The sequence below is a fragment of the Chlorocebus sabaeus genome, chromosome 16 (genome assembly GCF_047675955.1).
Source record: "Chlorocebus sabaeus isolate Y175 chromosome 16, mChlSab1.0.hap1, whole genome shotgun sequence".
NCBI lineage: Eukaryota > Metazoa > Chordata > Mammalia > Primates > Cercopithecidae > Chlorocebus > Chlorocebus sabaeus.
Window position 1 is genome coordinate 8,804,966 of NC_132919.1, and position 21,883 is coordinate 8,826,848.

The 21,883-nt window shown below is 46.3% G+C and overlaps 1 protein-coding gene and 1 long non-coding RNA gene across 3 annotated transcripts in view; one reads left to right on the plus strand and one right to left on the minus strand.

Moving 5' to 3' along the window:
• The window catches only part of PIK3R5 (phosphoinositide-3-kinase regulatory subunit 5), an 88,287-nt gene extending 79,087 nt beyond the window's left edge, over positions 1–9,200 (minus strand). For both annotated transcript variants that reach the window (XM_008010323.3, XM_008010322.3), the window contains exon 1: positions 9,067–9,200. The gene's annotated coding sequence lies outside the window, so the exon portion shown is untranslated. The remainder of the gene's footprint in view (positions 1–9,066) is intronic.
• An 85-nt stretch (positions 9,201–9,285) lies between these two features.
• LOC140708746 (uncharacterized) lies at positions 9,286–21,494 on the plus strand. The gene is made up of 3 exons (XR_012088963.1): positions 9,286–9,489; positions 10,277–11,341; positions 21,266–21,494. It is a non-coding gene; the product is annotated as an uncharacterized lncRNA (long non-coding RNA).
• The last annotated feature ends 389 nt before the right edge of the window (positions 21,495–21,883 follow it).

The window sequence follows — 21,883 nt, forward strand, 5'->3', positions numbered from 1 at the left end:
ATCTGGGACGCTCACAGAGGAAGGTGATTTTGAAATTGGGTTCAATTATTTTACCAGGCATCTGAAGGAGCTAAGAACAAGAGACTCCAAGAAAAACCCACGCTCCCAGTAGAGGATGTGGGCGAGGATCCCAGTGTCCATGAATGGTTATGGTTTTCTAACAGACAAGGTGCTTCTGCTCTGGGGAATGGGCTGTGAAGCAGGGCTGTGGGATTTCTGAGCAAACTGCCCAGCTATGGGATGTGTTTATTCAAGGTCACTGAACTACTTAAACTCGAATTATGTTCTCAGAACAACCAGTGTTTACACAACCAGTCAGACATGGCCACCATGATTTAGAGAACTACAGGGTCTTTAAAAATGAGCTATCTTGGTCTATCTTGGTCTCCTTTCCCACGGCTATCATTTCTATAATATATAACACGTATTTTCCCTGCATACTTTCCCCAACGGGAAACCCACCACCACAAAGCCTCCCATTCCGTTGTTGATCTGCTCTGAATTTCTCTAAGATCTTCCTTCTAGTGAGTTAGAGTCTATTTTCTTACAATTTTCTTTTCATCATCCCTTTTCCATCCTGGAGAATGACCCCCAGGTGAGGTGTCTTCACCTTTTTCAAAGGACACTGCTCATCAAACATCTGAAGACAGATACTACTTCTCCTCTGTCTTTTCTTGGAGAAAAACCTCTCTACTTCTTAATTACTTCATATTCTGTCCTCGCCATCTTGGTCACCTTTCTCTGAGTATGAAGTGGTTGATCAGCATCCTCCAAATGCAGCACCTGGAATGCACTCAATGTGGATCTGCCCAGTTCCGTGTAGAAATAGGCATTCTTGTAAGCTGAAAGGCATATAAAGTAAGGACCCATGGGACCTAGTGGCTGAACATCGGAAGCCAAGAATCAAAGATGGCTCTCGGGCATGAGCCTGGGAGCACTGAGGTTTACAGGTGTGTACCTGGGAGGATTAAGGAAGAGAGAAGAGAAGGAAGTTTGGGGAGTGGGAAGCCAAGAATCCCACAGTGGAAGACCTTAAGACTGGAGCCGTTCTCCCAGCTTCCAAGAAGCAGCTCATTCCCCAGTCGATAAGCTGTCACAGGGCGCGGGAGAAGGTAACATGCTTCCAAAGTCGTTTGCAAAGTCAGCATATCAAAAACTGACAACAGCAGCACAGAAAAGGAAAATGGAGGCCAAATTCATTTAATGCAAAAATCCTAAAATAAGGCGGGATGCGGTGGCTCACTCCTATAATCCCAGCACTTTGTTTGGGAGGCCAAGGCGGGTGGATTACTTGAGGCCAGGAGTTCAAGAGCAGCCTGGCCAACATGGTGAATACCCGTCTCTACTAAAAATACAAAAATTAGCCGGGTGTGGTAGTGGATGCCTGTTATCCCAGCTACTCAGAGGTTGAGGCACGAGAATTGTTTGAACCTGGCAGGTGGAGGTTCTCACCACTGCACTCCAGAGTGAGACTGTCTCAAACAAACAAACAAAAAAATTCCTAAAGAGAATCACAGCAAATTAAACCTAGCACAGTACTGAAAGAATAAAGTACCTTGACCCAATCGAGTTTATACCAGAAATGCAGAAGGTTCAATACGTGGAAGTTCATGACCTAATGTGTCACATAAATCTATCATAAGGTGAAAGAATACAAGAGTTTCCTTGTAGATGCTTTAAAAAAGTATTGGACAAACGTAACAACCATTCATGCTTTTAAAAATCCTTAGAAAAGAGGAATTGAAGAAAACATCCTTTACACATGGCGCTTTACATCAAGGCACTGGTTCTAAAGAACTATGACCACATCAGAGAAACAAAGCCCCAAGCTCATGCCAGTCCCTGGGAACTCAGGAGATTGCAGACTTTTGTGGCAAAGAAACAGCCATGCCTGCCTCTCTGATCTGTAGACTGTTTATTTTCATGTGTATGGCCACAGACACCTTTTCTTTCTCTCTTTCTCTCTCTCTCTTTCTCTCTCTTTTTTTTTTTTTTTTTTTTTTTTTTTTTTTTTTTTTTTTTTGTTACTGTTGTTCTGAGATGAAGTTTCCCTCTTGTTGCTTAGGCTGGAGTGCAATGGTGCGATCTTGGCTCACTGCAGCCTCCGCCTCCCAGGTTCAAATGATTCTCCTGCCTCAGCCTCCCAAGTAGCTGGGATTACAGGCACGTGCCACCATGCCTGGCTAATTTTTTTTTTTTTTTTTTTGAGATGGAGTCTCACTCTGTCACCCAGGTTGGAGGGCAGGGGTGCAATCTCAGTTCAAGCTCCACCTCACAGGTTCATGCCATTCTCCTGCCTCAGCCTCCTGAGTAGGTGGGACTACAGGCGCCCACCACCATGCCCGGCTCATTTTTTGTATTTTTAGTAGAGACAGGGTTTCACCGTGTTAACCAGGGTGGTCTCGATCTCCTGACCTCATGATCCACCTGCCTTGGCCTCCCAAAGTGTTGGGATTACAGGCGTCAGCCACCACGCCTGGCCTAATTTTTGTATTTTTAGTAGAGATGAGGTTTCCCCATGTTGGTCAGGCTGGTCTCGAACTCCTGACCTCAGGTGATCCACCCGCCTCGTGCACAGAAAGTGCTGGGATTACAGGTGTGAGCCACCACACCCGGCCTTCTCTCTCACTCTTTAATCATCTTGAAAATGGGCTGAATTCAAAACTTGGTGAGAAAGCCAACAACAGAGCGGTGGCCCAGTGTGCAGTCAGGAGCCGGCCCCCAGCATGCCACTTCTGGGTTCTCACCAGTGAGTCGCTACCGGCGTCCTCTATACAGTTTTCATTATTCATCACCATCCCCAGCTTGCTTCTGACAACAGCTTCCTCCCACGGGGAGCTGTGCTGGGGATAATCCAAAGAAATCAGCATAGAGAAAGTCATGTTTTCTAGAACAGGGGTTATTAACCTGGCTCCCTCGGTGAACTGCAGAGATCCAAGAAGACCTTAGAATTCTATGCGAAACTGAGAGAGAGAGAGACTGTGTGTGTGCGTGCACACGCACAAATGCATTCTCATGTACATATGTGTTTATGGGTGACGAGAGAGGAGATGATCTATCACTTTCATCAGTTTTTCAAAGGGGCCCCCTATCTAGAAAGAGTTTGAGACTCCCCTCGAAGAGCTGTCAGTGTAGATGCGATCTGGTTGTTGCAGAACCCTCCTCCAGGAGGCTGGCTGGCCCGGCCAGGTTGAGTGGAAGTGGCTGCATGGAGACTTGCCTGACAAGAGCCAAACCACCAAGCCATGCAGGAACAAATACTCAGACCAAAAACCCAGTGATACATCTGCACAGACTTCATGGTTCTGGGGAGACAGCTTTCGTGGAAGAAGGATATGGGAGCTGGACAAGGGACTTCCTAGAGGAGACAGACCATCCGGATCAGAGTTTCTGAACCCTCCCAGAACAGCGGCTCCTAAGAGGGACAGAACCACGATGGAGTTTTTTGTGGATGGGGACTCAACTCCCTGAGCTGTTGATGGAGATGCACAAATGCAGACGGCTCCTGAGCGGGACACGCTCTCTGTGTCAGTGGAAAGGAGAAGAGAGCCCGCACATTAGTATTTATGACCTCAGCATCCATAAGCTGGACCTTGGAATACCAGGAGGGGTGAGGAAGGTGGGGATGAGTCCTTGGTCTGTGTCAGAAACCGAGAAGGGTGCTTGCCAGTAGTGCTATCACCTGATCCTTACAGGAGAGGGAGCCCACATACCCCACACACCAGGTGTTGAAAAGAATGCCAGAGATAATGTACCCAAAGAGCCCTTAGCGAGTATTTGCTAAATGGTAGGCATTATTGTTATTATTTTCTTTTATGTTATATCTTTCAAGTCTCAACTCAAATATGACTTTTTCAGAGAAACCTTTCCTTAACCCTTCAACTATATTGAGTTCCCTTTCCATAATCTCAGAGTATCCCATAATTCTCACAATTGTAATTAAACAATATGTGTGTTGTATATCTTGTCCATGAGACTGTGAGTTCCACGGGGCAGGATCATTGCCTGTCTTGCTCAACGTCCTCAGAGCCTGGCACATGCCTGGCACACAGAAGGTGCCCTCCATGCAGAAATGTTGAATGAACAAGTGAAATATTAGCGATTAGGCAGGGGCCACATAAAGTATTGAGCGCCAGATTTCCATCCTACAGATGGGGAAATAGACATACAGAGAGGTAGATGGACTTAGCAAAGATCACGTGGCTAGGAGTGGAGGAGCCAGGCAGAAACTGGGCCCCCTGGCTCCACGTGAGGCCACCTTCAGCCCTCACACCCCAGCCCTGCCCCCTAACAAGGAAACCACACAAGCTCATTTGCCTAGGTCAACAACAACAAGACTCCGAGGACATGAAAATGAAAAGCACACCACTCCCTCCGGGCCCCACCCCCAGCCCCCCACCCCATCCTGTGATCTGGCAACTTCTGCCGTTGCTGTGTCTGGGCACCTTGCCTATGAGATCCCAGGGAGTTTCAGGATGACAGCTTGATGCCATGCTGAACATCAGGTGGCTAGGGTGAGCAGGCCATAGCTGTGCCGGGTCACTGGTCACCCTGTAGGCCTGGGCGGTCAGCCCTATGGTGCGAAAACATAGAAAGCACAATGAAGGAGGAGATGGTTAGTGCTGAGGGGCAAAGGAAGAGCATCAGAAGATGAGGCTTGAGCTGAGCTTGTAGGAGGAACTGGCAGTTCACCAGGCAGGCAGAGGCGGGGAAGGGCAATCTGGGGAGAAGCAACAGCACACACAAAGGTGCAGAGCTCTGCTCAGGCTACGGGAGAGGAAGCAGGAGGGGTGGACCTGGGATAGTTGGTGGGTGTGGACCATCTCTGGAAAGTCATGCAGCTCTGCAGCATTTTCAGCTAAGAGTGACACACGCAGGCTGGGTGCAGTGGCTCATGCCTGTAATCCCAGCACTTTGGGAGGCAAAGGCGGGCAGATCACCTGAGACCAGCCTGGCCAACATGGCGAAACTCCATCTCTACTAAAAATACAAAAATTAGCTGGGCGTGGTGGCGGGCACCTGTAACTCCAGCTACTCGGGAGGCTGCAGCAGGAGAATCGCTTGAACCCAGGAGATGGAGGTTGTAGTGAGCCGAGATCGCGCCACTGCACTCCAGCCCGGGTGACAAGAGCGAAACTCTGTGTAAAAAATAATAATAATAAAGAAATAAAAAAGAAAAGTGACTCACGCAGATGTGTTATCTTACATCATCATGGCAGCATGAGAGAAGCTCCCATGGAAGCAGCAGTCTCCCATGGATGCCAAACTCTAGGACCCAAAGTCTAGCATACCACTGCATGGACTCAGAAGACTCAAGAAGGACCCAGGATCTTCTCTGTGCCATGAAAGTCATCCATTTCTTCCCATTCATCAGCCTCCAACCCCCTTTTGGATGTAACTTGTTATAGCCGTGACTCACTTATTTGGAAGTCACTTAACCAATAACCTCAACTATCCAAAATCTAGCTACTATCCTAGAAGTAAGCAAACAAACAAAAGCACCTGGTGGCCACAATTCATGCCCCCAAAATTGTGTTGTATAGGGTATGTGCTTGACACCCACAGGAATACCTAAGCCATCACTTAGGCTTGGCCAACTCTGGTTAAAAGCAGACGCTAGAGTCAGCCCAGCTCTGGCACCTCCTACATCTGTGGCCTTGGTCCTCGGTTTTCTCATAGGTAAAATGGGGGCAATAATTGTAGCTACCTCAGAGTGAGACTGTGAAGATGTAAGGACATGACATACTTAGCACAGTACCCAACACCATGAAGTCATAGCCAAAGGAGAAAAGGACGAGGAGAAGGATGAAAGAGAAAGAAGCACGAATGTACAAAACGACACAGGGTACAAAAGAGAATGGCCGTCCAGAACCATGTGATGAAAATTTCAAGAAATTATTCAATCATATCCGACGAGCCACATTTATAAATGAAAGTAACATACTTTACAAAGATATATTTTAAAACAGAATACATTGAAAAGTTCTGATACTTTGAGTGGAGAGCTACTAGAAAAATTAATGTATGAAAGCTATGAGAACAACATAATTCTATGTGAACCTGTGTATCGCTAATACATACCCCCAAATCTGTAAAAAATACATTGTATTTAACAGAATCTAAGATGCCATCAATTGTAAGATGCACCATTATTTTGTGTGGCAATAAGGAAGAAATATTGTTGCCTATTATAATTGGAAGATGCCATAAATGGTAACATGCACCTTGATTTCAGTGTGAAATCAGTGTGAAATCAAATGTGAAAACATGTACATCTTCAAATTGATGAAATATCCTACTATGTAATATATATTTGCTGTGGGAAGGTATCATCTTCCCTTTGGGCAGAAGTCAGATGTACTCTTTCCTTTCTCTCCTCCCACCCCACCTATATCAGGCTCAAAAATCAAATTAAACACCTCTCACTTGACTTGCTTAGGATCACTCTATCTTGTTCTTCCAGGAGCTTTCTGTTTTTTAAATTTTATTTTTTGTTTTTTTTTAAAGACAGGGTCTCACTCTATCACCCAGGCTGGAATGCAGTGACACAATCATAGCTCACTGCAGCCTTGAACTCCTGGCCTCAAAGCCTTGGCTTCCCAAAGTGCTGGGATTACAGGCATGAACCATGACGCCTGGCCAGCTTTCTTTCTTAATACATTGGTTCAGGCTTTTAGCTCACCAGCTGAGGCCAAACAGGTGTTCTGGTTCTCAGAGGTCCCACGGGGCCAGCCAGCTCAGTCCCTTGGGATGAGCGTCTTTGAAGAAAGGCCAAGTCAGCACAGCTTAAGTGCTCAGCGGAACCCAAGCTGGGGCTTCCAAACTCTAGGCTACCCAGGCAAAAAGGCTCCTGACTCTCCTCCTCTCCCACTCCTCAGCCAGCAGGCCCCTGATGGATGGCTAACACAGGGGTATGGAGCAGCTTGCACCCCGGCCTTCTCATCCTCATGCCAACATCAACCCCTAATGCTCTTGTCACCCACTGCCACTAGCGTCCAACCTATTCTTCTTTTTTTGTTTGCTTGTTTTTTGTTTGTTTGTTTGTTTGAGACAGAGTCTCTCTGTGTCTTCCAGGCTATAGTGCAGTAAAGCGATCATAGCTCACTGCAGCCTCGAACTCCGGGGCTCAAGCAATCCTCCCACTTAAGCTTCCCAAGTAGCTGGGCAACCTGTTATTCTTGAGGGCAACAATAAACAGTGAATGGGAGGGAGGAAAGGCAAGCAGGGAGGCAGATTGTCTGCTTCTACTCCAGCCTGAGGAGGGAAGATAATGAATCATCCCTTTTCTAAGCTAGAAATGAAAGGAGGGAGGTTCTTAAAACCCCAGTGAGGCTCAGCACACAAAGACCCCAAGCCTTCCTGCCCCCACAGTCCTGGCTTGTGAGTCTTCAAAAAGCAGGGGAGGGAGCCCTGAAGCAGGAAGACAGCTCCACCATCCAAAACTGTCTTCTTTGTCTTCCATGGATCCCCTGGTGAAGACCCACACCACTGCAGCCATACCGAGGAAACATGGAATCCAGCGTTCTACAAACATCCACAGAGCATCTCCCACATGCAGCCAGTCTCATCACACATGCCTCACTTAATTTTTCACACTGGGCCGGGCACAGAGGCTCATGCCTATAATCCCAGCACTTTGGAAGGCCAAGGCAGACGGATCGCGTGAGCTCAAGGAATTTGAAATCAGCCTGGGCAACACGGCAAAACCCTGCCTCTACAAAAAATACAAAAATTAGCTGGGCATGGTGGCGCTGACCTGTAATCCCAGCTACTTGGGAGGCGGAGGTGGAGGATTGCTTGAGCCTGGGAGTTTAAGGCTGCAGTGAGCCATGATCATGCCACTGCACTCCAGCCTGAGTGACAGAGCAAGACCCTATGTCGATAATAATAATAATAATTCCACACAGCTCTATGGGTCAATATGAGAGCCCATTTTACAGATAAGGAGACTGAGGCTGGGTTGGGGGACAGTGTGATGCAGCAGGTCACACAGCTGGATCTGGTTGGAACTTGGATCTCTTCTCCACATCATGCATGGTTCCCAAGCAATGGCTTCAGCATCATCACTTAAGGAGCTCATTAAAATTTTTGAAAAAATACAGATTCCAGATCCCATCCCTGGAAAGCCATGTTGCAGGACTGCTTGCAAGAGAGTCCAACCTGCAGTCAGCTCTGGGAGCCAGTGCCTTACAGGTGGTCCTGAGGGCAGGAAGGAAAGTGTGGGGTGGATGAGAAGATACGGAAGGAAAACGAGGGTGTCAGTCCAGAGAGGACTTTGGAGGCAGGCTTGGCCTACTTTTAGCCCTCATTCTGCCTAAACCCACCCCTCCTCTGTACTCGGAGTCTTGTTAACTCGCTTTATACCACATCCTGCTGCTTTAATCTCGCCTTCCTTTTCCTTCTGAACAATCTCCTTCCTCTTACTGACCTGAACTTTTTGTGTATTTACCCCAGGCCGGGATGGGCCAGCACGCGCACACGCGCATGTACGCACACACACACAGTCACGCGGGGATGCCCAGTGTGTAAACACAGAACCTCTGAGAGCAGAAAGCGTGCAGTTCTCTAGGACAGCAGCCGCGTCTAGGGCCAACGCGGGCTAACTAGCAGGCTGAGTGAGGCTCGACGGAGGGCGCCTTACGAGGGCATTTCCATGACTCCCAGGTTCTGACGGCACAGGAGCCCTGATGCCCACGCTCACGGACAGTCCCCCTCCTGGGCGGACAGGGTCCCTGACCCCACGACACAGGGCGACCTGTGTTGCAGGCAGGAGGCTGAGGACACAGCTGCCTAGAGGCGCCCAGCAGAGGTTACCCGGATAACGATGAGTGGTCAGCGCGCCGCCCCTTAAGTCTCTGTGGTTATCTGGAGTGCAGGTTTGCAGACCTGCTGCCCCCGCGGTGGGCCCGGTCCACGGGGCCGGAAGACAGCAGGATCTGTCCAGCCCCCGGGCTGCGGCGGCTGCTCGCGGAGCCCACTCCCCCCGACTGTCCCCAGCTTGCTCCAGGTCTGCCTGGAGCTCCCACGCGTGCTCTCCGCTCCCACCCTGGCTACCCAGTCACACACCTGCAGTCCCTGCCGGGCGCCAAGCCCCTCTCCAGCGGCGACTCCCTACGATTCGGGTGACCGTCGGGACCACCGCGCCCCAGCTGGAGCCGTGCCGCGAGCCGCAGCATCTGCCCAGCCTGGGCTCCTCAGGAGGGCGGGGAGCGGGGCGACGCCGGGGCTGCCGGGGCGGGGCCTGTCAGGGGGCGGGGCCTGGTGGGGCGGGGCTGACCACGGAGCCGGCCTCTCCAGCCACCTGGTGGCGGGGCCGCGTCAGCCAGGTGCGCGCCGGGCCCCGCATCCTCTGGGTCACGCCCCCGAGTCTGCAAAGCGTCTGAGAAGCAGCCCCGGCTCTGACCCACCAGCCCTCGGAAGCAGACCCTGGCCGGTGCACGGCCGTGGCGCCAGGGCGGAGCACCAGCGACCCCCTAGGAGTAAGGGGAGGTTAGGCCCCCGCGTCAAAAGCGCGGCTTTGGCGGGGCAGGAGGGCTGAGCGGAGCCGGGGGCAGGTCTGGGGTGGGGGCTTCGGGGAAAGACGAGAAAGAGGAAGCTCCGACGAGCTGCTTCCTTCTCTCACTACGACCCACTTCCTCTTCCTACTTCTATTTTCTTTTTTTTTTTCTGTTTTTTTTTGTTTTTTTTGTTTTTTTTTTTTTTTTGAGACGGAGTCTCGCTCTGTCGCCCGGGCTGGAGTGCAGTGGCACGATCTTGACTCACCGCAGCCTCCGCCTCCCGGGTTCAAGCAATGCTCCTGCCTCAGCCTCCTGAGTAGCTGGGATTATAGGCGCGCGCCACCTCGCCCATTTTTTTGTGTTTTTACTAGAGACGGGGTGTCACCATGTTGGCCAGTATGGTGTCGATCTCCTGACCTCGTGATCCGCCCACCTCAGCCTCCCAAAGTTCTGGAATTACAGGCGTGAGCCACCGCGCCTGGCCCCTACTTCTATTTTCTTTGAGTGCCCTTAACCCTAAAATGCCTGCATTCCTGCTGTGCAGACGAGCACCTTGACCCGCATCCTCCTGCAGGAACCTTCATAGAAATACCAGCCAGTCCTGGAGTTCAGCACTGCTGCTCCAGCCTCTGGCTGGACTTCCTGCCCTCCCTGGCCGGCACCAGGGCTACTGTCACCTGAGTGGTCTCCCCAGCCCCTGGGGAAGGGAGTGGGGGTGTGCCGGAGTTCCTGCCTCCTGGGTCAAGGCCCTCTTCTTGCCTCCCCTTTCTCTCCCCCAGACGACGTTGCAGATGATGCTCTACCAAGAGTTGGAAGGACTCCTCAGGGAATCCCACAAGACTCTGCGCTTCCTATGCCTCCTTTCCCTCGTTTACAAAAGAGGGATAAGAAGGTTGGCTACTGCTTGGACAGCCCTCACGATGGAAGAGTAGCACTTCATTTGAGGGTTAACAAAGGGCAACGCTGAAATCTCCACTTCCACTATTGAATGGAACTCTGTGTCATAATATCTGTTAGAGGCGTGCAAACTCGGCCACAAGGTCATGGTCATACGTTATTGTTGGCCAAAAGCCGCAACCCTACCTGAGGCTTTGAGAAATATGAACACCAATGACTTTTGTTTTCCTGACTCCCGAAATACCAAGAAAAAGCAACTTCCCCAAATGGACAGAAACAGAAAGTACCCTTGGTTGAACACAGAGGCCTGGTTCCAGCCATCGTTAGAAGTGGGAAGGAACTCAGACCCCTTCTCCTACCTCATCCCCCACCCCTCCCCAACACGTCACCCTTTCACAGAGAAGGAACCAGAGCCACCAAGGACTGAGAGAGGACTTGATAAGGATTCTAGTGTCCTGTCTTCCCTCTCCCCACCTTTTCCACCACAAAAATATGGACATTGGAGGAAGAGGAGCAGACTGAAGGTACACACCGTGCAAAGGAAGAAAATGGCAGAACTGTTCTGGAACCAGGAATTCAGGGGCAAGAATGACAGACACAGTGTGTGCCAGATGGAAATGTTGGATTAGGAGAGCACTTGGAAAGGCAAATAATCTGTCAGAGAAATTATGGGATGCCTGGCTTCTGAAAATGGCGGAAAACTGCAAAAGAGAGGCTCATTGGTGCTTACTCCCAGGGCGCTGAGCATCCCAGGAAGCTAACTTGCTCCCATCCTACATCCCCTCAGAAGTAGGCATTCTCCTCTCCACCTGCAGCTGTGACCCAGACATGGAGCCACATGTTATGCCACCCCGTCAACACTGAGTTCTGTCAGATCTGATCAGCACCTGACACCTATCCATCCTCCATTTCCCACCTCCCCAAAGCTGCTTGAAAGACTCTGAAAGGTACCTCTGTCACTCATTAAGCATCTGATTATGTACCTCTTTCTACAACTCCTTTGTTGCTTTGTTTTAAAATCTATGGCTCTTTGAAATCACTCTCCTTCCTTTCATTGCCTAACGTTTTCAAAGAGGAGTCTAACCCTGTCTCTACTTCCTCATCTTACATGTATTCCTCAATTCTCTGAACAGAGACCACCAGGGAAACCCCAAATGTCAACTCCAATGGTTTCATTTTCTTACCTCACTACAGCATTTGGCACCACTCCTTCTTGAAAATCCCCTCCTTGGCTTCTCCTCCAACTCTCACCATGATTTCTGTTTTCTTCTGGCTTCATTTCTTCGTCATCCCTTAAACATTACAATGTTTGAGGTTTCAGATGAGGCTGCTTCTCTTCTCCCTGGGCAATCTTATCCATTCCCATCATACTGATCCCTCCCAAAGTATCACCCAGACTTCTCTCTTGAGCTCCAGATCTGTAATTCCAAGTGTTTTCTGTACATCCGTGTCTAGATAATCCATCCAAAAGCATTTTAATTACTCCATGCCCTAAAATAAATTCATCATCTTCTCCCAAACTCCTTCTCCCGCCTTCCCTATCTCAGTTGACATCACCAATGGATAGTAAGGTTTCTAGTAACTTATAGCCAGAATATATAAAGAACTCCCACAGCTCAAAAGTAGTAAAGACAAAGAATCCAATTTTAAAATGGGCAAAAGACTTGAACAGACACTTCAACAAAAAAAGATACGCGAATGGCCAATAAACACAGGACAAGGTGCTAACATGATGAGTCTTTGGGAAAAATGCAAATTTAAACCATGACTTGCCACTTTACAGTCATTAGAATAGTTAAAATTCATACTGAAAATACCAAATGTTGGTGAGGATGTGGAGCAACCGAAACACTCATATATTGCTTGTAGGAGTGTAACATGGCACAACAAGTTTGGGAAACTGATTGGCAGTATCTAATAAAGTTAAATATACATCTACCTGTGACCCAGAAATTCCACTCCTAGGTATGTATCCAAGATAAATGAATGTATATATCCCCCCAGAAACATAATATATGAATGATTATAGCAACTTTATTTATAATAGCCCCGAACTGGAAACACCCCAAATGTCATTAATAGTAGAATGCATTTTTTGTTAAATTGTGGGATATTCATATACTGAAATGCTACTCAGTAAAAAAATAAATAAATGACTGATGCATGTGTCATCATACGTGGATCTCGCAAAAATTATGTTGAGCAAAAGAAGCCAGACACAAAAGAAAATATAGTGCATGATTCCATTTATATGAAGTTCAAGAACCAGTAAACTAACTTACAGTGATAGGAGTCAGAATGATGGTTATCTTGGGGGAAGGGAACAATTTAACCAGAAAGGGGACATGAATGAACTTTCTGGGGTGGTATTTTCATCTTGATGGTGGTTAAATGGTGTGTGCATATGAACAAGTTAGTGAGGTGTTCACTTAAAAGTTACATATTCTGCTCTTTGTAAATAAATATCCCAGTACATAAAATATGTGAGAGAAGAAAATCCATGTTGGTCTTCCTGTCACCCAGTGCAGTGGCATGATCAGTGCTCACTACAGCCTCAAACTCCTGGGCTCAAGCCATCCTCCTGCCTCAGGTGTGCCTAGCTAATTATTATCATTATTATTATTGTTATTATTATTATTTGGTCGATATGGAGTCTTGCTATGTTGCCCAGGCAGGTCTCAAACTCTGGGGCTTAAACAATCCTCCCACTGGTTGGGCGCGGTGGCTCAAGCCTGTAATCCCAGCACTTTGGGAGGCCGAGACGGGCAGATCATGAGGTCAGGAGATCGAGACCATCCTGGCTAACATGGTGAAACCCCATCTCTACTAAAAAAAAAATACAAAAAACTAGCTGGGCGTGGTGGCGGGTGCCTGTAGTCCCAGCTACTCCGCAGGCTGAGGCAGGAGAATAGCGTGGACCCGGGAGGCGGAGCTTGCAGTGCGCTGAGATCCGGCCACTGCACTCCAGCCTGGGCAACAGAGTGAGACTCTGTCTCAAAAAAAAAAAAAAAAAAAAAAAAAAAAATCCTCCCACCTCAGCCACCCAAAGTGCTGGGATTACAGGTGCGAGCCACTGTGCCTGGCTGACATTGGGCTTTTATATCTTCATGCCCTTTCTCTCTCTGTCCCCTCTGCTTAAAATACCTCTCTCCACTTATTTATTTGACTGAATGCTTACTGACTATTCATGATAATCAGCAGAACCACCTCAACTTCTATTCCAGAATAAATATAGACTCCTGCCTGGTAAAAATAAGCAAAGAGAGAAAAACCAATTATATGAAAACACAAAAAGATTCAGACTTTCAACAGAAAGGAACATGATAAGAGAAAATTAGTTTCCCTTGAAATGAAATTTCCACAAGAAGAAGAGGAAAAAAAATTTTAAACATATTTCTCTTTTATGTTTTTAATAATATTTGGGAGGATATTGTAATTGCAAGTGTAGTGGATTAAGAAATTACAAACTGAAATTACAAAAAATCATTAAGAAATTACAGACCGAAATTAGGAAACATTTTTAGCTTGCTAAATTTAAACCTCAGTGGAAACAATGAACAGAAGATTGGGAACCGAAGAAAGCTGAATGTGTGACCCAGAACACAAGTTTGAAAATTTATCCTAGAATTCAGAAGAGAAAAGATGGTCTGTGATAGCTAGACTATAGAGGTTTAATATGTGTATAACAGTAATTCCACAAGGAGAGAGAAGAGAAAATAAAATATATGGCAGAAGAAATTTTCTCTGAACTAAAGAAAGATTTGCATCTTCTACTCAATATCTTAACTTTCCTGGTAAGATATAAATTACAAAAAATTGACCTAAGAAGAGATACACCCTGACTGGACTAATAACCATGGAATTGTATAAATTATCAAACAACATCTCTCTTGAAAGTCCATGTCTTGGTAGTTACATAGGTGACTTCTATCAAATTTTAAAGGACAGAATTCTACCATGCTTTTAAAAAATACTACCATGAAAAATATAGTGTGCTAACCTTTCATGTAAAAAAGAAAGAGAAATAAGAAAATATGCATGTATCTTGTCATGTGTAGAAAAACAAGTATAGGAAGGATAAGCAAGAGACTGATGAGATTGGTTAGCTACAGTGGATAGGTAGGGATAGTCTGGAAAGAATGGGAGATTGGGGGTGAGGTTAGAAGGGATGGGAGAAATGACAATTCTCTGAGTATGCTGTTTGTACAGTTCTTACTTTGAGAACCATGATAATGCTACACATATCTCCATCTCACCCTAAAATAGTAAGTTTACATCAATCAGAATGTGATGGGAATCCAAAACTGAATATGAACAGTAACAAATGAACCTAACTCTATTACAAATGAATGATATAACCGTACTGAGGAAGGAGAAGACAAAAGGAACTAACCAAGTAACATAGAAAACCATATTTTGGCTATATACTATAAGTATGTGCCCCATCCAAATCTCATATTGAAATATAATCCTCAATGCTGGAGGTGGGGCCTGTTGGAAGGTGATTGGATCACAGGGGCAGATATCTCATGAATGGTTTTGCACCATTCCTCTTGGTACTGTCCTCTTGAGAGTGAGTTTTCATGAGATCTGGTCATTTAAAAGTGTGTAGTACTGGCCAGGTGCAGTGGCTCATGCCTATAATCCCAGCACTTTGGGATGCCAAGGTGGGTGGATCACGAGGTCAGGAGACTGAGACCATCCTGGCCAACATGGTGAAACTCCATCTCTACTGAAAATACAAAAATTATCTGGGTGTGGTGGTACGTCCCTGTAATCCCAGCTATTTGGGAGGCTGAGGCAGGAGAATTGCTTGAACCAGGGAGTTGGAGGTTGCAGTGAGCCGAGATCATGCCACAGCTCTCCAGCCTAGCGACAGAGCTCTATCTAAAAAAAAAAAAAAAAAAAAAAGGTGTGTAGTACCTCGCCCCTTGCTCTCTCTTGCTCCTGCTCTGGCCATGTGACATTCAAGCCCCAACTTTGCCTTCCACCACGATTGTGAGCTTCAAGAGGCCTCCCCAGAAGCAGAAGCCACTATGCTTCCTACACAGCCTGCAAAACCTTGAGCTGATTAAACCTCTTTTCTTTATAAAAATTACCCAGTCTCTACAGCAATGTGAGAACAGACTAATAAAAAGGCTAAAGACGGAAAAAAAAAAAAATCACAACTTATACCACATTGTGTTGGTATTGCTGCTTAAGGGGTCTGTTCTCTGATGAGCAAATCTATTTCTCACAGGTATATGGGTTAGAAATTCTGAAACTCTTTTATGTATATGTGAAGATTGAACAAATAAGTAAATATATTGTGAATAGTGAGAGCCAAGTTTTTCGGTGTTCAGGAAGGAAGTTACAAATAAGGAAAGGTGGGGCTGGGCGTGGTGGCTCAAGCCTGTAATCCCAGCACTTTGGGAGGCCGAGACGGGCGGATCACGAGGTCAGGAGATCGAGACCATCCTGGCTAACACAGTGAAACCCCGTCTCTACTAAAAAATACAAAAAACTAGCCAGGCAAGGTGGTGGGTGCCTATAGTCCCGGCTGCTCGGGAGTCTGAGGCAGGAGAATGGCATAAACCCGGGAGGCGGAGTTTGCAGTGAGCTGAGATCCGGCCACTGCCCTCCAGCGCGGGCGACAGACCAAGACTCTGTCTCAAAAAAAAAAAAAAAAAAAAAAAAAAAAAAAAAAAACAAATAAGGAAAGGTGGAAGGCTAGAATGAATGTTGTGGCATTAGATGAGAAGGTATCAGTATATACTCATGTATATACTCATGGAGGTATCAGTATATACTTTTGGTTTTTAATAGATAAATATATAAAGAGATATAGATGTATGTATATTTCCCAGCTCTGATAATGGACCCTAGAGGTAATGATATCCCACTAGTAATGAGCACACCTAGCTTCCAGATCTTGGTTTCTAAATATCATTCTCCAATAAAAGGCACCAGGGCTCCTTAGAGGAATGTTCGATTGAAGGGCCACAGGGAAAGAACAAGATGAATCTAGAACATCTTGTGGTACTAGAAAATAATAAAGTGCTCAAAAAATGTTTAATGTTTGTCAAAAGAATGCAATAACCAACTTGAAGGGGCTCCCAGTGACCAAATCCAGAACAAGCTGAGTAACACAATAATGACAGTTATGGGTTATAGCTTATAGAATAAAATAAGTATCCAAGAGTCCATAATGACATTTAAAAAATTGGATAAATACATGGGGGAGAATTGACAACCCTTTCTTACAGTGGAATGCCAGTGAATACATGTAGAAGAAAGATGGAAGCAGAAAATCACCATTTGGTAAACATCACAGTAATAATTTTTGCAGGTAAGAATCATCAACAGGCTGGGCACGGTGGCTCACACCTGTATTCCCAGCACTTAGGGAGGCCAAGGCTGTTGGATCACCTAAGGTCAGGAGTTTTAGAGCAGCCTGCCCAACATGGTGAAACCCCGTCTCTACTAAAAACACAAAAATTAGCTGGGTGTGGTGGCACGTGCCTGAAATCCCAGCAACTCGCGAGACTGAGGCAGGAGAATCTCTTGAACCTGGGAAGCAGAGGTTGCAGTGAGCCAACTACACCATTGCACTCCAGCCTGGGTGACCAAGCAAGACTCTTTCAAAAAAAAAAAAAAAAAAAAAGATACTAAATGCAGTGAGCAAAAATATGATGATAATGGTGCTGTGGTCTGAATGTGTCCCCCCAAATATTCATACATTGAAGCCTAACCCCCAAGGTGATAGTATTAGAAGGTATGGCATTTGGGGAGGTGATTAGGTCTAGGTGATGAGGGTGGAGCCTTCATGATTAGAATTAGTGCTTCTATGAAAAGAGGCCTAAGGGGCCAGGCGCAGTGGCTCTTGCCTGTAATTCCAGCATTTTGGGAGGCCGAGGCAGTTGGATCACAGGGTCAGGAGATCGAGACTATCCTGGCCAACATGGTGAAACCCCATCCCGACTAAAATACAAAAAATTAGGCAGGTGTGGTGGTGCTTGCCTGTAGTCCCAGCAACTCGGGAGGCTGAAGCAGGGGAATCTCTTGAACCCGGGAGGCGGAGGTTGCAGTGAGCCAAGATTGCGCCATTGCACTCCAGCCTGGGCGACACAGCAGGACTCCATCTCAAAAAAAAAAAAAAAGAGGCTTAAGGGAACTGCCCCTTGCCGTGTGTTGCACCACGCGAGGACACAGTCAGAGTTGCTGCCTATGAGGAACGGGCCCTCACCAGACATCAAATCTGCCAGCACGTTGATCTTGGACTTGCCAGCATCCAGAATGGTGAGAAATAAATGTTCGTTGTTGATAAGCCACCCAGTGTATGGTTTTTTGTTTATAGCAGTCTGATCAGACTAAGACAAATGAGACATTTGCTTAAAGTAGCTCCCCACAAGGTCCTTTTTTTTTTTTTTTTTTGTGGCAGAGTCTTGCTCTGTCGCCCAGGCTGGAGTGCGGTGGCGCAATCTCGACTCACTGCAACATCCACCTCCCAGGTTCAAGCGATTCTCCCGCCTCAGCCTCCCAAGTAGCTGGGACTACAGGCATGCACCATTACACCCGGCTAATTTTTGTATTTTTAGTAGAGACGGGGTTTCACCATGTTGGCCAGGCTGATCTCAAACTCCTGGCCTCAAGTGATCTGCCCACTTCGGCCTCCCAAAGTGCTGGGATTACAGGCATGAGCCACCGTGCCCAGCAAGATACTTTCTAGTCACAAAAGGAAAATAGAAACCTTACAGCAAAGAAGCCGGACGGACACACCCTTAACCAAGTGAACAAATTTAACATTATCATAAGGAGACACAGCAATAACATTCATCTCACGATTTGGTGCTGAGACAGGCACATCATTTCTGTGGTATTCTCGCCAAAAATGTCTTACATCAACCTCATCATGGAAAACATCAGGCCTTGCCGGGCGCAGTTGCTCACGCCTGTAATCCCAGCACTTTGGGAGGCCGAGGCGGGCGGATCACGAGGTCAGGAGATCAAGACCATCCTGGCTAACACGGTGAAACCCCGTCTCTACTAAAAATACAAAAAATTAGCCGGGCGTGGTGGTGGGCACCTGTAGTCCCAGCTACTCGGGAGGCTGAGGCAGGAGAATGGCATGAACCCAGGAGGCGGAGGTTGCAGTGAGCCAAGACCGCGCCACTGCACTCCAGCCGAGGCAACAGAGTGAGACTCTGTCTCAAAAAAAAAAAAAGAAAAGGAAAAAAAAAAAAAGAAAACATCAGGCCTTGGTGTTGGTTGCTCACACCTGTGATGCCAGCACGTTGGGTAGCTAAGGTGGGAGAATTGCTTGAGGCCAGACGTTCAAGACCAGCCTGGGCAACATAGCAAGACCCCTTTCTACCAAAAAATAAATAAATATATTAGCTGGGTGCAGTGACATGGGCCTGTAGTCCCTACTACTAAGAAGGCTGAGGTGGGAGGATCACATGAGCCCAGGAGGTTGAGGTTACAGTGAACTGTGATTATGCTGCTGCACTCTAGCCTAGATGACAGAGCCTAGATGACAACCTGTCTCTAGAAAGAAAAGAAAGAAAAAGGAAAACATCAGACTCACTCAAATTGAGGGACATTCTACAAAATCTTCAGCAGTGTCAAGGTCAGGAAACAAAGGCAAAAGGGCTGTCATGGATTGTCACACAACACTTAAATGCAATGAGGGATTTGGGCTTGGATCCTGGGCCAGAAAAAGTACATTGAGTTGGACTATCGGCAAAATTTGAATAAGGTCTGTAGATTAGTTAATAGTTTTGTATCAATGTTAATTTTCTGATTTCAAGAATCATACTATGTTATATACAATGCTGATATTTAGGGAAGCTGGGTCAAAGGTTTATGGGAACTCTTACATTTGCGCCTTTTTTTGTAAATCCAAAATTATTTCAAAATACAGACCTAAAAAAGCAAAACTTAAAAGTTGCCAATCTTACAAACTTTGGAAAAACTTCCCATTTTGTTTTAACCTGATACTGAAACTCCAAAAGAAAACTACAGGTAAATTCCTTTCTATGATACAGATATAAAATCTGAAATAGAATAAGTGCAAGTTTGGCTGGGCATGGTGGCTCATGCCTGTAATCCTAGCATGTTGGGAGGCTGAGGCGGGTGGATTGCCTGAGGTCAGGAGTTCAAGACCAGTCTGGCCAACATGGTGAAACCCTGTCTCTACTAAAAATACAAAAATTAGCCAGATGTGGTGGGAAGTGCCTATAATCTCAGCTATTCGGAAGGAGGCAGGAGAGGCAGGAGAATCACTTGAACCCAGGGGGATGGAGGTTGCAGTGACCCGAGGTTGCTCCACTTCACTCCAGCCTGAGTGAAAGAGCAAAACTCCATCTCGAAAATAAATCAATCAATAAAATAATTTTTAAAAATAAATGCAAGTTATATCCAGCCTTTAATTATAATAATAATATACTGTGACAAAGAAGGGTTTGTTCAAGGAACGCTGACATCTTAGATGAGCCCGAAGGAATGCAGACTGGACTGGTCACCCGCAAGAATCCACTGTGTACATTGGCCTGGTTAAAAAAGTCAGGGGCCTGTGCAGAGGCATTTACAGGTGGGCCCTGGGGTGCAAGATGGGGAGTGACCTCCAGTGGAAATTCCAGCATGTCACCATAGGAGAGGGGTAGAGTCTGACCGATGGGTCACCATTGCACAATTTACATTGGATGTTTGGGGAGGAGCGAAACGAGATAGAACCAACCTGCACCCACACCTCTCCCAAGCCAGTCCTTGCTGTTGCTACCAATGAGAGTGTGATCTCTATCCCAGTCCAGCCTCGTACGTTGAACCTTATGGGGGAAAAGCCATCTGAACCTTATGGGGAAAGAGCTTCAGGAAGAAGCAAAAATACCTTTTCAGTAAGGGCCGAGAAGCCAAGTGAAAGGGGCAGGAACATGCCATGGCTCTGGCCCCTGTAGGCCTGTGGAAAAGCGTTGCTTTGAAACCACGAAGCCTTCTACCTTGGGGAATACAAGGAGACTGACCCCAGCACAGTCACCACTGTAAGACAGACCTGGGGAACCCCAGGGGTAACTGAGGAGGCTTTGAAGGAAGCTGGAAGACCTGGAGCAGGGATCAGAAACTCAAACATCCCCAAGGGCCAGGCAGGTCAAACTCAGGGATAGAACGGGTGAGATGGTGTTCACTTAATATATTCTGACATTTCGTAACAGCATTGTTTATACTCTGTGCCTCCTGAAATAAACCCTGTTAAAAGGTCAGTCCTTTTCTCCCCCCAGTGCAATAAGATTCTCTTTCCCGACACAGCTTTTCCATAGTCTTAGATTTCATTTCTGGTAGCCCCTTACGTCTTATTCTTTCAGCAGACACACTTTGCATATTAAACATATAGCAATATTCTTTACTTCTACCTAGAAATATGCTTTCCCCCTTTTCTCTTAGAAGCACATGGCCCTCTTTGCCTCTTTCATTTTTTTCTACATTTGCTAGATGTGATTACAAGAAATATTTCATTAATATCATTATTTCATTATTTTAAAAAATTGCACAGATGCAAAAACTGGCAACTGAGCCTTCATCCTGATATCTGGGAAACAATAGGGTATGGTGACAATAGGGTATGATGGAATACTAATGAGGTAAATGAAGAGACTGCTAAAAGGAGCCCCTTGGGGCCCAGCTCCAACCCACGGTGGCCATGTGGAAATGCAAGATTAGTGTGGTTAGATCTTATGATTTTAAAAGAGAAACTAGAAATTGGAATTCATATGAGAAATCTCCTGATTGTTAAATGCCGGCAACTAATTCAAAACAGCATTCTAAAATGCCTTACAGGCCAAACTAGACATGACCTACTGGCTTTCAGTTTGTGACATCTGTTTTCTGTTACACAGGTGGGAGCATGCAGCTGTGAAACCTGAGTTCTTTCTGTTCATGTGAGCTAATCTTCCCGCTGGCTGGAAGACACTTCATTTATACAAACAGCGATTACTGTAAAAGTGTATTCATGTTGTTCATCACATGAATAGGACATGGGAGAAAAGCTTTGTGATTATCCTGATAAGAGGCCCCCTAATGCAAATTCTCTGTGGTTAGGAATAAAAGGAGACTTTGCCAACAGGATAAATGACATCTATCTCAATCCAGCAGACTATGTGATAGCTAATGATGACTTGAAACGAAGGGCGAGACTACGGTCCTTAATAACAGAAGAATTCCTATAAAACAAGGGTGCTCGCAACTTGAATAGTTTCAACAATATTGTGAAATTCAAAGCAAGAAGAAAGAGAGTCAGAAATTTGGGAAGCAAAAGTCAAGTTTGTCATTATTTGTAAATGATATGATTGTCTACCTGAGAAACCCTAGATAATGGACTGAGACATATCTAGAACTAACAAGAGAGTTCAATAAAGTCGCTGGAGACACAAAAAGATGAAATTCAATAATTTTCTACATACCAGCAATGACCAGATAGAAAATGAGCTCATTCATCCCAGTAAATAGTGCTGAGA